General features: G+C 43.9%; 1 long non-coding RNA gene across 1 annotated transcript; it reads left to right on the forward strand.

Moving 5' to 3' along the window:
• The first annotated feature begins 644 nt into the window (after positions 1-644).
• On the forward strand, positions 645-14110 carry LOC119467313. Its single transcript, XR_005195851.1, has 3 exons — positions 645-1340; positions 7238-7748; positions 8310-14110. It is a non-coding gene; the product is annotated as an uncharacterized LOC119467313 (long non-coding RNA).
• The last annotated feature ends 364 nt before the right edge of the window (positions 14111-14474 follow it).

Consider the following 14474-nt stretch of genomic DNA (forward strand, 5'->3'; position numbering starts at 1 on the left):
TATTTTTTAAAAATAACATTAGAACTGTTAACAGTCAAACAGGATTTTTCAGATGAGTCTTTTCTGAGCCTAACTTACTTTCTAAGAAGCAGTGGCTCTGCTGGGCAACTTTAATCTTGTAAAGCAACAGACTGAATGCAAACATAGGTGGGCTGCTCACTGGTGCTTTCATGTATTCTGAGATTCTCACCTTAGCACAGCATCCTGAAACACTGAGGAGATAAAACTGTTCCTTCATTCTCTGGAATTTACACACAAACGAAAAGTGAGTATGGATGCAGATAGCAAAATGTGTCCATGAGCCATGGGCTAGCTGTGCAGAGATAAAGAATCTTTCAATGTTGCTGACCAGCCTCAGTACATTGAGAGTAATAATGAAAAAGCTCGTTTCCTGGACAATGCGAAAGTATGTGAGAGAAGAATATTAACCAAATTAAATAGTGACCAAAGCAATTTAACCCAAAGTTGCCCATGCTACAGTCGCCATAAGATCATACATTTGTGGTGCTCACTTTGTAAATAAAGCAAAGAAGGAAAGACAAGGAGGGAGGAAAGAAAGAGAGGGAGGAAAGAAAGGAAGGAAGGAAGGAGGGGAAGGAGGAGGGGAGGGGAGGAGAGGAAGAGGAGAGGAGAGGAGGAAAAGAAAAGAAGAAAAAAAAAGAAAAGAAAAAAGAAAGGGGCCCCAACCCAGCAAACAAACACCAGGAATTGTTTTCCAGGAAGCAGGCTATGCAGTCACTGCTGAGGGGTCACTGAGGACAGCAGTCAGAAGGCTTCTATCCAAGTATCTGTCCTCTCCTGTCACTTGCATTTGTATTTTTAAACAGAAGAGATGTTCGTAATGAGACGTGAATACAGACAAATCCCTCTGCCACATATTTGTTTAAGAATAGAGTCTTTTCAGAAATTTAAAATAAAAATGTTTCTGCAAAGAACCTCTGCTTACCCAGAAAGCTCACCCATAGTGCCTTAAATCACGATAGTGGCAATACCAGTTTTCTCTGAGGGTCATTTAATTATCTGCATGGTCCTTTCCTATCAGCAGCCTGCAAAGATAGAAATAACAGGTTCTGATTATTCCCAGAAAATGGAGAGGGAGAGGATTCATCCAAGAATCCTGAGTTTGGGAATGACAGAGCATCGGTTTGCATCAGCATCTCTGACCACTGGCCTTCACTCCTTCCAGAAGAGAAGGCATGTTGGCTGAAGAGCAGGCATGTTACAAAGCCAGAAGAGGCTGGGAGGGTATTGTCTGAGCCGCGGTGACACGGCCACTCTCCAGCAGGCATCACAGTTGCAGCGAGGGACAGGAGTCTTAGGATGCGGACATTCCGACAGAGGTCAGTTCTGCGCTTGATTCTAACCGCTTAGCATTGAACACATACCTTCTGCTGATAGGTACAATGGAGAGGCCTTCCCAGTCTATACAAAACAATTTTTATTTGAACTTTGAAATTTAGCTATGCTAATGATTTTAAAGAAAACCCTCACTGGCTGTGGACACTGTCTCTGCATACACGTGCAACATTTGTGAATGGTTCGGCTCTTCTTCCGCCCTTGGATGTCCACCCTAGCTGAGGACATGGTGCTGGCAGCATCCGGGCTTGCAGTGGCCACGTCGCAGGCACTTGTTAGCCCCTGGTAGGTGTGCCTTTAAAATCGCCACTCTTGCTTGTCAACACCTCCTCTTCGGCCATCTTCCAAGCAATTGTTGCCTCAAAGACACAGAGTAAGTAAGAGCGTCTGTCAATCACAGGAAACAAACCAGCAAGCACGTTTTTTGTGTGTGCTGAATGGTATTTTATTTTGTTGTGGTTTTTTTCCACATAGTATATTAGTATCACTTTTATCCTGTGAATATTACATATGCAGTTGTGATTCCTCACCCTTGCCTTATTAAGGCCTGAAGTTCCTGCTGCAGCTTAGCCACAGAATCACGCAGCATACATTAGTCCCTGGAAGGTTTTATGTTTTCATAGAGATAAAAATTTAAGCGAAAAATAGCAAGCACATTAATGAAAGTGCCAGTACCTACATGGAAGTCTTATAAAAGTAAAATAATTTTAAATTGCCATAAGACATTTAAATTTAGTCACATCATTAACTGCCTTATTTATATGTGCTTTTATGAGCTTCTTAGTTCCTTCATGGGTGTAGATGGCACATATTTACAAACCAGCCAATTATTAATTAACTATGGTATTTCCTGCAGTTAATTATTCGCAGAAATGCTTTCTTAAATGTTGGTCTAGTCAGGCCAGCCCATTATTATCTGGTCAGAATAAATATTACCCAGTGTCAAATGTACTCTCCCCAGCAGAAAATCTATATTTTAACTCCTTATTGGTAAAATACAACAAAAAATTCACCATTTTGATATGTAGAGTTCAGTGGCATTTTGTACACTCATGATGTTGTGCGATCTTCACCACTATCTAGTTCCAGAATTTCCAAGAGAAAACTCTGAACCTGTTCATGGTCACTCCCTACCCATCCCCAGCCATGGTCACCACAGGGTTGCTTTCTTTCGCTATGGATTTGCCTATTCTAGACATTTCTTGTGAACGGAACTATATAATATGTGGTCTTTCATGTCTGGCTTCTTTGACTTAACACAATGTTTTCAAGGTTCATCCAGGTTGTAGTGTGTGTCAGAATATTACATTAACTTTACAATGAAATTGTCCAAGACATATGGAGCGCCTTTCTGCCTACCTACCTGCCTACCTGTCTGCCAATCTATCAATAATTACCTACCTACCTACCTACCTACCTGTCCACCTATCTACCTACCTACCATACCTTTCTACCTACCTACCTGCCTATCTGCCTATCTACCTACTTACCTATCTGCCCCTCTACCTGCATACCTATCTAGCCATCTACCTATCTACTTGCCTATCTACTTACCTACCTGCCTATAAAGCTACCTACTGGCCAGGCACAATAACTCACTCCTGTAATCCCAGCACTTTGGGAGGCTGAGGCAGGTGAATCACAATGTCAGGAGTTTGAGACCAGCCTGGCCAAAATGGTGAAACCCCATCCCTACTAAAAATACAAAAATTAGCCAGGTGTGGTGGCGGGAGCCTGTAGTCCCAGCTACTCGGGAGGCTGAGGCAGGAGAATCATTTGAACCCAGGAAGCAGAGGTTGCAGTGAGCTGAGATGATGCCACTGTACTCCAGCCTGGGTGACAGCAGAGTAAGATTCTGTCCCCTGCCCCCCAAAAAATTTGCCTACCTTCTTACCTGCCTATCTACCTACCTGCTTATCTACCTACCTATCTGTCTCCCTATCTGCCTATCTACCTACCTAATGCCAGTCTACCTAACTACCTACTTATTTATCTATCTGCCTGCCAATCTACCTACCTTACCTATTTACCTATCTGCCTACCTGTCTACCTACACCCTACCTACCCACCTACTAGCTTATCTGCCTACCTACCTGCCTAGCTACCTACCTAGCTACCTACCTAGCTACCAGCCTATCTACCTGCCTGTCTGACTACCCACCTATCTACCTACTTACCTATGTACCTACCTACCTACCTTCCTATCTACCTACCTACCATGCCTATCATGCGTATCTACCTACCTAACTACTTACCTACCTATCTACCTACCTATGTACCTACTTACTTGCCTGCCCATCTGCCTACCCATTCACCTACCAGCTTATCTACTTAACCTGCTTACCTACCTATTACCTACCTGCCTCTCCGCCTTCCTACTTGCCTATCTACCCACTTTCCTATCTACTTACCTACCTACCTGCCTCCCTATCTAGCTACCTACATATCTACTCACTAACACCTACCCATCCACCTACCTGCCTACCTACCTACCTGCTTATCTACCTACAAACCTACCTACCTGCTTTCCTATATACCTACCTACTTACCTACCTTCTCATCTATCTACTTACCTGCCTGCCTATCTACGTACTTACCTACCTGCCTACCATCTAGCCACCTATTTATTTACCTGTATACCTACTTATCTTACCTTCTTATGTAACTAGCCACCTACCCTATCTACCCACCTACCTACCTACCTGTCTACCTACCTGCCTACCTGCTTACTTACTTGTCTACCCACCTAGCCACCTACCTGTCTACCTGCCTACCTACTTACTTACCTGCCTACCTAGCTGCCTACCTATCTAGTTAGCTACATAGCCACCTACCTGTCTACCTGCGTACTTACTTACTTACCTGCCTACCTATTTACCTGCCTACTCCTCTCTCTACCTACCTACCTATCTATTTACCTATCTACCTACCTTCCTACCTACCTACCTACCTACCTGGCTACTTGTCTAGTTACCTATCTTATCTACCCACCTACCTACCTGTCTACCTATCTACCTGGTTACCTGCTCATCTACCTGCCTACATATCTAGCCACCTATCTACCTACCTACCTATCCACCTACCTGTCTACCTACCTATCGGCCCATCTATCTGCCTATCTACTTATCTACATAACTACCTGCCTACCTATCTACCCACCTACCTGTCCACCTGCCTACCTACCTACCTACCTATTTATCTGTGTACCTACCTGCCTACCTATCTACCTGCTGACCTATTTACCTACCTGCCTGTCTACATATCTACTCATCTACATACATGCCTATCTACCTACCTGTCTACCTGCCTATCTACCTACCTACCTATCTATCTACATTTCTACCTAGTTATCTACTGATCTACCTACCTGCCTGTCTGCTTGCCTACCTGCCTATCTAGCTATCTACCTATCTACTTACCTTCCTATCTATCACCTGTTATGCCCCAAGCATTGGGAGTAATTCTGATCAGAATGCGTCAGTGACCAGCAGGAAGGGACCTCAGCTATTGCTCACTTTCACCACCCTGCTCGGGCACAGCTGCACTCAGCCCTTTTGAGGCTATAAATGCTTTAGTTTGGGTTAAATATATGTGCGTGCGCGCGCACACACACACACACACACACACACACGTCTCCATTACTTTTAAGAAAAATAAAAATGGGATCATACAATACTGTTTAGACTTAAAAAAAATTATAACTAGAGGTCCTGGAAGTCTTTTTATATCAACGAATAACAGTCTACTTTTTCTTTGTGACAGCTGCACTATATTCCACCTGATGGCAGTATCATAACTGATTTAGCCAATGTCCTTTTGGTGGACATTTCCAATAGATTGGGGAGTTACAACTCTGTAACCTAATTAGTAGTGACTATTCTTAGTGGAAAATGATTTTATTTTTATTTTTAATTAGCACTTAAATTTTATCATCTTTCATATGCCTACTGTTTATTTGCATTTTACTTTTTCTAATGAATTTATTCTTCCTGTCCTTTGCCTATTTTTTGCTTTTCCTTTCCCTTGTTGATTTATAAAATGCTCTTTGCATATTAATTTAGTCATTTTTCTGTCATGCATCTTGAAAATAATTTTTTGCCAATTTCTCATTTGTATTTTAGCATTGTTTATGGTATTTAAAAAATATAAAAGGACAAATTTTTATGTGGTCAAATATGCCATACTTTCTTTATAATTTCCACAAATTTGGAGTATTTTGAAATAATTTTTTCACTCCAGGATGATAAACCTCTATCAGTGAAACGTCAGTCAATTCATTTGAAAAAAGTCATGCCTTAATGTACTTTTACATTAAGTATTTTATTTACTTGTTTATTTTATCTATCTGGAATTATTTTTCTAATTTTGCTGTAATTAGTAAAATAGAATTGAGTTTATTTTATTTCTGAATGGCTAACCACATATCCCCAGACTACTGAGCCATCCATTGTCCCTCCAGTGATTAGAACTGATGTTTTATCTCGTACTCAATTCCTTCATGCACTTGATGTCTGTTAACTGAATCCATTCAGAGGTCTTAGACCATTCTTAAATCTACATGGGATGCTTCGCTGGAGGCCGTGTCCTTACTCACAGAACTTCCTCCTCCCTTGCCCCGTCATGGCGCTTCCTCTGCCGGGCTCCCTGGAGCTCGTGAAGGAAATGCCCCTGCAGGTCAGGATCTTCCTCCATGGGCTCTTCATAGCTTCCCTCAGTCCATGTTCCATTCAGCCTCAGGCATCAGAGCAGATACCTCCAAGCCTGGAGGATGTGGGTGGAGGGGCCAGTGCCCTCGTGGCTCCCTGCTGGGGCCCCTTGTCCCCATCCCAGCTCAGTGCTCTGGAGAGGCGTCCCTTGTGCCCTCCCCAGGCGATGTCGTCCTGTGGGTTCTGTTGTATGGAGGTGCCTGTGGCTTAGTGAGGGCCACAAGACACCTCCTCTGTCTGGCCTTACATGAAGTTGGTGCCCTGACCTGGGAAGACCAGCACACACTGGTCTGTGTCCTTCAGGAACTGTGTCCCTACCCTTCTGCTGTGCGCCTGACTCATGTGGGACAACATAGTTCTCTCAACCCTCTTCCCTAAAATGACACCTCTCCAAAGCCTTCTGGCCCCTTCTGCAAGTGGATTTCTAACAAACCCAGAATTGTCTTCACATTGAGCAGGCTTCAAGCCCAAGATGGATCCCCCTCCTCCCTTGGCCTACCCATTGCAGACACACTGAAAAATGCACATCTCAGACAGGTTGACAGAATATGTTTGCACACACTGAATTCTCCACGATAGTACTTAAAGTTTGCATGGTATAAATTTGGCATCACGATTATTGGCAGTGTTCGAAATGGATGTTTCATTTCAGATTGTGCCATACAGATCAGTGACTGAAAGGGTCTCCAGTGGTAGGACTGAGTTAAGCAAAGGAGAGTTAAGCGGAATATGTGTCAAATATGTGTCAAATTGTGCGGATCAAAGGAAAGGTGTCCTAGTTTAAGAATTGTGGAGACATTAAAAATGGAACACATAGAAGCTCTTCTACTAAAATTATATTTAAATTATTAATACATTGTTAATACATTGATAACATTTGAATTTTAAACAAAGACATGTTTTAAATGTCTCATGCCTACAACTTAGCGTATCTAGGACCACAATTCATGCATAGCTCCTGAACTCTGGCCAGTGTTTTTTCCTGGAACTATGTTGCCTCTCAGTCACTCTCATGTAATGATAATAATAATAGCTATAATTATTTGATAAGAGATTAGTGTGTTGAAGTCTGATAAGTTAATGTTAACATTCTCAGGTAAGTGTGACATGATTTTGTTCCTAGGAAGCTGTATTGAAAATTTGTTGACTGAAGCACTTCCTTAATTCATCCACAGAACACCAGCCCCATGGAATGCTTTGGGGAAAAACATGAAAGGCCCCTGTGGCTGGGGACGTCTGGTGAATGCCTGCTGAGTGTCCTCAAGGATCTCTGTGCATGAACACTGTGGATACCTTCACAAGTCCTGAAATAGTGTTATTTGACCCAGCTGTACCCAAACTAAATTGACTGTAAAAAAATATTGCTTTAATATCTGTTAAGCATCTATGAACTAATATTTTACAAAACCTACTTTTGTAAACTCTGCTTTCCGTTGACCTTTTGGACAAAAGCTACCCAGTACTGGCTTCATCTTCTGTATCTGCAGGAATGAAAGAGATTTAACCAGCTCAAAGATATAAAAGAAGGAAATTAATTCAGAATCCTTGTTCCAGGACTGGGAGGAAATGAGCTCAAGCTCCAGGCAACCCCATGTCCACAGACCTCATTAGTGCTGGTCCCTGGGCTGGCGTCTGGGTTCAATTCCTCCTGATGAGATTGGCAGACACAAAACTGACTTTATGCAGGTAGGTTTTATATGTAGGCACTGCTTTTTTAGGCATAATTGTGATTATTACTTTCTGCATTTTAAATCTTGGTTTTCATATGGAATCAGTGATGTATATTGTCATGTACCCTAAAAGAACAGGTACAGATATTTGTTTTGGAATTCAGGTTTTCTGTATTTCTTTCAAATGCTTCAGTTTTCAAATGTGGTTGATAAACACAGGAATTAAGAGTAGACAATGACTCAATGTAAGGACAGTGTTTTTTTCTTTCTAGAGCAATTTTCTAACGTATTTGGCAGAATCATATAAGCTATATAGTAAATACTTATTTTCATTTTAAAAGATGTCTGGCTATAAAATAGGAAGTCCAAACTTGGTTGGCTATGTAGACAAAGTCTACTTGGAGTCAAATTTGAAACATTTCTTTTAAAGAACTGCAAAGCTAGGCTGCCTGCCTTGAGCCCGTGGAGAACCTGTCATCTTCTCTTTTTCCCCATCATCTCATTCCCCTGAATGCACTCCTTGTTTGCCACAATAGACTTATTTATGTTTCTCATATGGAATTTCTTTTGGCTGCAGGTGCATCAGGCATGCTCTGAAGGGATGTGAGCCTCATCCTAGTAAACAGGGAAGGCCGGGCAAGGAGGAAACCAAGCACCCACCCGTCTCTGATGTTTCCACATGTTGCTGGCTGTCCAGGGGCCAGGGCTGCTCTCTGGGGCATCACTGTTTTCTTGGCTGAGCTTCAGTCAAGAAACTTCTATCAGTACCTGATGCAAAAGCACACAGACCGCATGGTGAGGGAATCAAGTTCTCCTTGGAAAAGGTCAGTAAACACAACAGATCCAATGCTGGCTCGTCACAGAGGCACAGACTTCCTTTCAGGCTCCCTGTCCAAGGGCCACCTCGACACTCCTCCCAGTGGTGGATTTGCCCCGAACCTCTCTGTTGGAAATAGATGCTTGGTGCTGCAAAGAAAAATTAGCACTGAGATAAAGGATCTGTCAGCAACACAATTTTTACTTCCTAGGCTGCAGGAAGGGTACTCCCAGTAGCCATCGTGCCACAAGAGTACAAAGAACAAAGGGAAACACACACATTTATTTCGTACGCATTTGGGTTGTCCTTACTGCTGCGTCTGATCTCCGTTGGCTGGAGCCACACCTCATAATCTAAACTAAAATCCTATTGGCTAACAACTTAAAACTTCACTAAACAGGTAAAGGCAATGGAGAGCTGGGACATGCCTGTGAGCACGTCCAGCACAGATATCTTGGTTAAAGTACAAGGACATAGAGTGTACTACATGCCCGTAAGCATGGCATGTTTAACAGCTACATAGGATAGGGCTTAACAAAGAGTTATTAGCATACTTGTGATTTAACAAGAAAAGAAACTTTAAAAAGGAAAGCTAGAGACCTGGGCACCTAACGTTCAGGGGCTGTGCCTGTGTTGTTTTGCTGAATTCTTCTTTCTTTGCATTTTTTATGTATTTTTTCATTGTTTATATAAATTTAGGGGGTGCAAGTGCAGTTACTTGCACATATGGAGTAGTGATGAAGTTTCTGGTGTCACCGTCACTCGAATAGTGAACGTTCCACCTTCCCCCTCACCTCCGGACCTTCCTCCCCTTTTGAGTCTCCAATGACTGTTATTCCATGCTCTGCGTCCCCAGGCACACATTAGCTGCCATGCAAGAGTGAGGACGTGTGAATTCTTAAAGAGACTCCTGCCCTGCCTCAGGCCCCTGGATCTGCCCTGTTACCAGCTCTGTAGCTGCCGGTGGTGGGTGAGACCCACAGTTCCCTTCCAAAAGCAGTTGGTTCTATTCTGTGAAATCCCTAAACCACTCCATGTCTTCTGGGAGAGAGTGTGTTATGGTGCCCCTGGAAGCCATGCACAGCTCATTTACCCACTGGGGCTGAATCTCTTCTCCTGTGAGGCTCAAACCCAAACCGCACATGACCTGGTATAATGTGAGCCTCAGCTCTGGGGTGATTTCACTTAATTTCTCCCTAAATTGAAAGATTTCACCTTCAACCACCAGCAACAGGGAGCACATAACATAGGTAATCCATTTGGAGGACGCTGGTGATGGAGACAAACTTGATCTGGGATGTGAGATAACGTTCCTTGCTGCCTGCTACCACTTTCTGTCTGGCACACTGAAGAAGAATAATTTGATTTGCAGAGATCTGACAAGTTGATGGAAAATACCAGCCCCTGGTAGCTGACAGAGGGAGAGGAGCAGTAAAACATAAGTGGGACTTAGAGGGCCGCTGATGTGCACGCAGCGCACTTGACAGGCGTCCAGGATGCCCCAGACCTGCTCTGCTGCTGCCCTGGAATGCGCCACACTGGCCAGGAATGCCATAGCTGTTCATTCATGCATCAGCATCTCCTTGTTCACCCTAAGCCCTTGGTCTCCCCTAGCTGATCCAATTTGTAGGCAAACCACATTTTTGGACTGATGTTTGGCCACTGAGATGATCGGAATTGTCGTGACATACCCCACAGTGGGAGCAATGGCTTTCAGAGTAGGGAAGTTTCTTGTACTGATTGTTGATGCCATAGTAGCCAGGGTCTCGGAAAAGCAGAGCCAATGGGAAGTGGAAGGATAAGGAGATGTATTGTAAGGGACTGGCTCACCTGACCATGGAGGCTGGTAGACCCCTTGACCTAGTATCTGCAGCTGGAGCCCCAAGAGAGCTGGTGGGGTCATTCCAGGGCCTGAGAACCAAAGGTCTGAGGATGGGAGAAGATGGGGGTGGGGAAGGTCAGCTTAGCAGTCCAGTGGTCACCCATCCCTCTCCCACCTGTGTGTTCTGTTCAGGCCCTCAGTGGCTTGGATGGCGCCGTCTGCAGTGGGGAGGGTGGGTCTGCCCTCCCCAGTCCACAGATCCTAGTGCTGAGCTCTTCTGGAAACTTGGAGCCCCACCAAGTTGACCTGTAAAATTTACATAACCGCAAGCCTCACATAGACGTATTTTTATTATCCTCTCTCTCTTGTTAGCCACCTCCTATCTTCATGTTAGCTCTCTGGGGGATTTCAACAGCTGTATCCTCTAACTGCTCCACTCTATTTTCAGCTACTGTAGGTTTAATTTTCCCGAGTTTCTCCTACCATCTGACAAGTTACTGAGCATGACTTGCTAATCCCTCCCTCGGCACAGCTGTCCCGCACCTCAGCATTGCTGGCGGATCCCTGGGCCCCTTTCCCACTGCCACTGGTCAGCAATGCTGGAGCGTCTTCCCCATTTCCATCACAGCCTTCAGACCCCATAAACCTGTAGGAACAGCCTGGGTCTTGGATCTGGGTGCAGAGCCAAGGCCTCCAGCCTCACCCGTGGACAGCGTGTCCTTGGAGTTCCGAGGGCATGGAAGTGTCTGGTTGGTAGAAAAGTGAGTCACTGACATCTGTAATGTCTACCTGGGTGAGGCAGGAAGCAGGAGGAGTCAGAACAGAATCAGAACCCTCAGCAGCAGCAACAGAGGCTGGGAAACACTGGGGAGAACAATCTCATGAGAGAAAAGGATTTATAAGCTACAATTATCCCCCAAGTGGAAACATCACACACACATCAGTATTTTGTATATAGTTTATATTTGTTTTACTTAACAGACACTCATATGATGCTGACACTGGACCAGGTGAAGTTCTAGCATCTTCACAAACACTGACTCATGTAATCATCATTCTACAAATGAGGAAACTGAGTCAGAGACCAGTCACTTGCTTTATCTCTCAAACGACCATAAGTGGCTGAGCTGGGGGAAGGCCAGTGGGTCTGTCTCAGACCACTTTGCCCACCTCAGACAAAGGGCCTGGAGGTGTCTGGGAGGATGAGGATGAGGGGAGGAAGTAAATTCCCAGGAACGACGGATGACAGAGCAGCCAGAGGCTGGGCAGGGAACTAGGAGGAGCTCTAGGGTCTTGCAGAATAACTGGGTTTGAGTCTCAGCCCTGCTATTAAATTAGCTCTGTGACTTCAGGCCAGGTGCCTAACTTCTCTGGGCCTCACTTCTCTGCTGTGTGAAATGTGGGTAGGCAAAGTGATCATTAGGAGATCCTGTCTGTAATATTCCATTTTTTAAAAAGGAACATTTTGACCTGTTTCACATGCTGCTGGGTTACTATCCTTTACGAGGCATTTTATGGAAGCTTCCTTAACCAGTACCTGCAAAGGGCCCTTAACCTTGCGTTTCTGGATGCAGTTGGGCTGTGAAAATCTTTCCATTAGTCTTTTTCCCGATTGTTTCAGCAGGAAAGTAAGGAAACTTGAGTTGGTAGGGCCTGGGTATCATCTCTTAGGCCCATTTCCTTAGAAAGAACCAGCCACTAAAATTCCGCCAGCCTCCCGCCCCTTCCCGCCTGTTGCTCTGACGTGCCTTTCCCCTAGGTAATGATTGCTCACCCTGGGCAGACCCTGCTGAGGACGTGCTGAGGATGTGCTGTCATTTTCAGTGGCTCATAGTGTGCAGCAACGTCCACCTAAAAGACCCATGTTTTAATTTTTAATGAACATTTCAAATATTTAAAAAGTTCCTTTTTTCTGTTTATAAAAGTATAATATGATCATTGTAGAAAGTTTGAAATGCACAGCAAAGTATTTTTAAAAAGTAAAAGTACCCAATTCTACCAAACCCAGATAGGACTGTAAATGTTTCTGTGACTCTTGGAGTACCTGCCTGAGAGCACTCGGGAAATCCTGGACCAACTTTTTCTTGCTCAGAATGTGGAGTGTGTGAAATGTTTGCATGTGGCTATTTTTCAGGTTGTCATAATCATTTTTTAAATGTTGTATTGGGAACAACGACATTTGTTTTTCTTTTATTTTCTCATGACTAATGATCTTAAATATGATTCTATGCATTTATTGAAAAAAAATTTTTTTTTCTTTGTGAAATGTCTTTGCTCATATTTTTTTTTTATTTGGTCCTGAGATTATTCTTGGGAACACCGTGCCAGGGTCTGACGTAAGGTTTCTCTCATCCTAACCAAATACAAGCTCTTCCCAAGGAACAGTCTACGCTGACACCTGTTCATCTCACACTCGGCTCCCTCCCTCCATGAGTCCTCCTCTTCTTTTGACCCCACTTACATATAGTAGCTCACACTTATTCATGCTTCTCCGTGAGGATTTCCACTCTCAGGAGGTAGGGGAGTACAGAGATGTATTTGCTGGGCTCGCAAGTGGAGGGCCTCGGAGGAGGCAGTCCAGGACAATGGACAATGTCATCATTCTGCTGTCATTAGGACTGACATTGGAGACAGTGTCTTGGGCTCTGGAAGGAAGGGAGCGTTGACAACTGTCATTATTTCTAGTCTCCCCAGGGGATGCAAAACATTACATGCACCTTGCTAATGGCCTGCAATGATAGGATATGTATCAGTGTGAATAATCTTGCTTAGTGAGAGTAATGGGCTGAGTGACTGGGTCTGTCTATCTCATTTCTACTGGCATAAATAAATCGGGGCACTATGACTTCCACAGAGGAGTGGAATTAAAGAGTCACTGAGGGCATAACTTAGTTTTGGAAGGAGCAAAATTCTGGAGACAAGGCTTAGCTCGGGAGTGTTGTGTATGTGTGTGTTTCTAGCTGTCATGGTCTGAATGCTGGGTCCCCCCAAGTTTATCTGTTGAAATCTGGACCGTCAAGGTGCTGGTATTAGGACCAGGACCTCTGGGAGGTGATTACCTCCTGAGAGTGGGGCTCTGATGTGTGGGTTTGGAGACCGAGGGAGCTTTTTGGCTTGTCCACCCTAAGAGGATGTGGTTAGAGGATGTCTTCTGTGAACAGAAAGCAATCCCCCCACAGACACCAAATCTGTCAGGGCCTTGATCGGACTTCCAGCCCCCAGAAATGTGAGAAATCAATGCATGCACAAGTCACTCAGATTATGGCCGGGTGTTACAGCAATAAGTGGACTAGGACAGCACCCATGTGACGCCAGACTTTGCTGCGGACACCTGCACTCTCTCCTGCTGTGTCCTCACCGGCACCACCCTCCCAAGGTAGAGTGGAGGAGTGTTGTCACCATCTGTCACAGACATTGTCACTGTCGTGGACTGGCAGTCAGCCAACCAAGTGTCTGGTGCCAGCAGTTGCACCCACAAACTCCCCTGGTGAGGGGGCTGAGGGATGCATCGGGGGCAGTTCTATGGTTAACTAAGTTGGCAGTCTCAGCCCCTCAGCATTCCCGTGCCCATCTCCATTTATGCTCTTATTTCTATGAGATGAATCATCAGGAGTCAGGTCACTGGTATGAAGAGTATGTCATTGATAATTTTAATATATCTTGCCACACTGTTTCAAAAGATTACAAAAATTTTTATTTTCACAAGGAATGTTTGAGAACTTCCTTTTTCTTTCATGTCTTGCCACTGTATATGTTACAATGCTTCTTAATATTTCTCAGCCTGATAGATGATATTTTAGTTTGAGTTTTTTCTAAATTATAGGTAGGATGAACATTTGTTCATATGTTTATATTATTATTACTTGTGTTGTTTCTTCTGTGAATAACCTGTGTTTATGATTTACACATTTTTCTCTTGTTTCTTGACAATTTTAATTTTTTGGTCATTTTAAGGTATCTTTATCTATGGCAGATATTAACCCATGTTCGTCATCAGAATTGCACATTTTCTTCCAAAACACCAGTCCATCAGTTGACTCCATTTGACGTGAGGCTTGAACTCTTTAAAAGTTTCACTGCTTTTGCTAGAATCACAGTTTAGG

Source organism: Cebus imitator, unplaced genomic scaffold (genome assembly GCF_001604975.1).
Source record: "Cebus imitator isolate Cc_AM_T3 unplaced genomic scaffold, Cebus_imitator-1.0 Scaffold279, whole genome shotgun sequence".
Lineage (NCBI taxonomy): Eukaryota > Metazoa > Chordata > Mammalia > Primates > Cebidae > Cebus > Cebus imitator.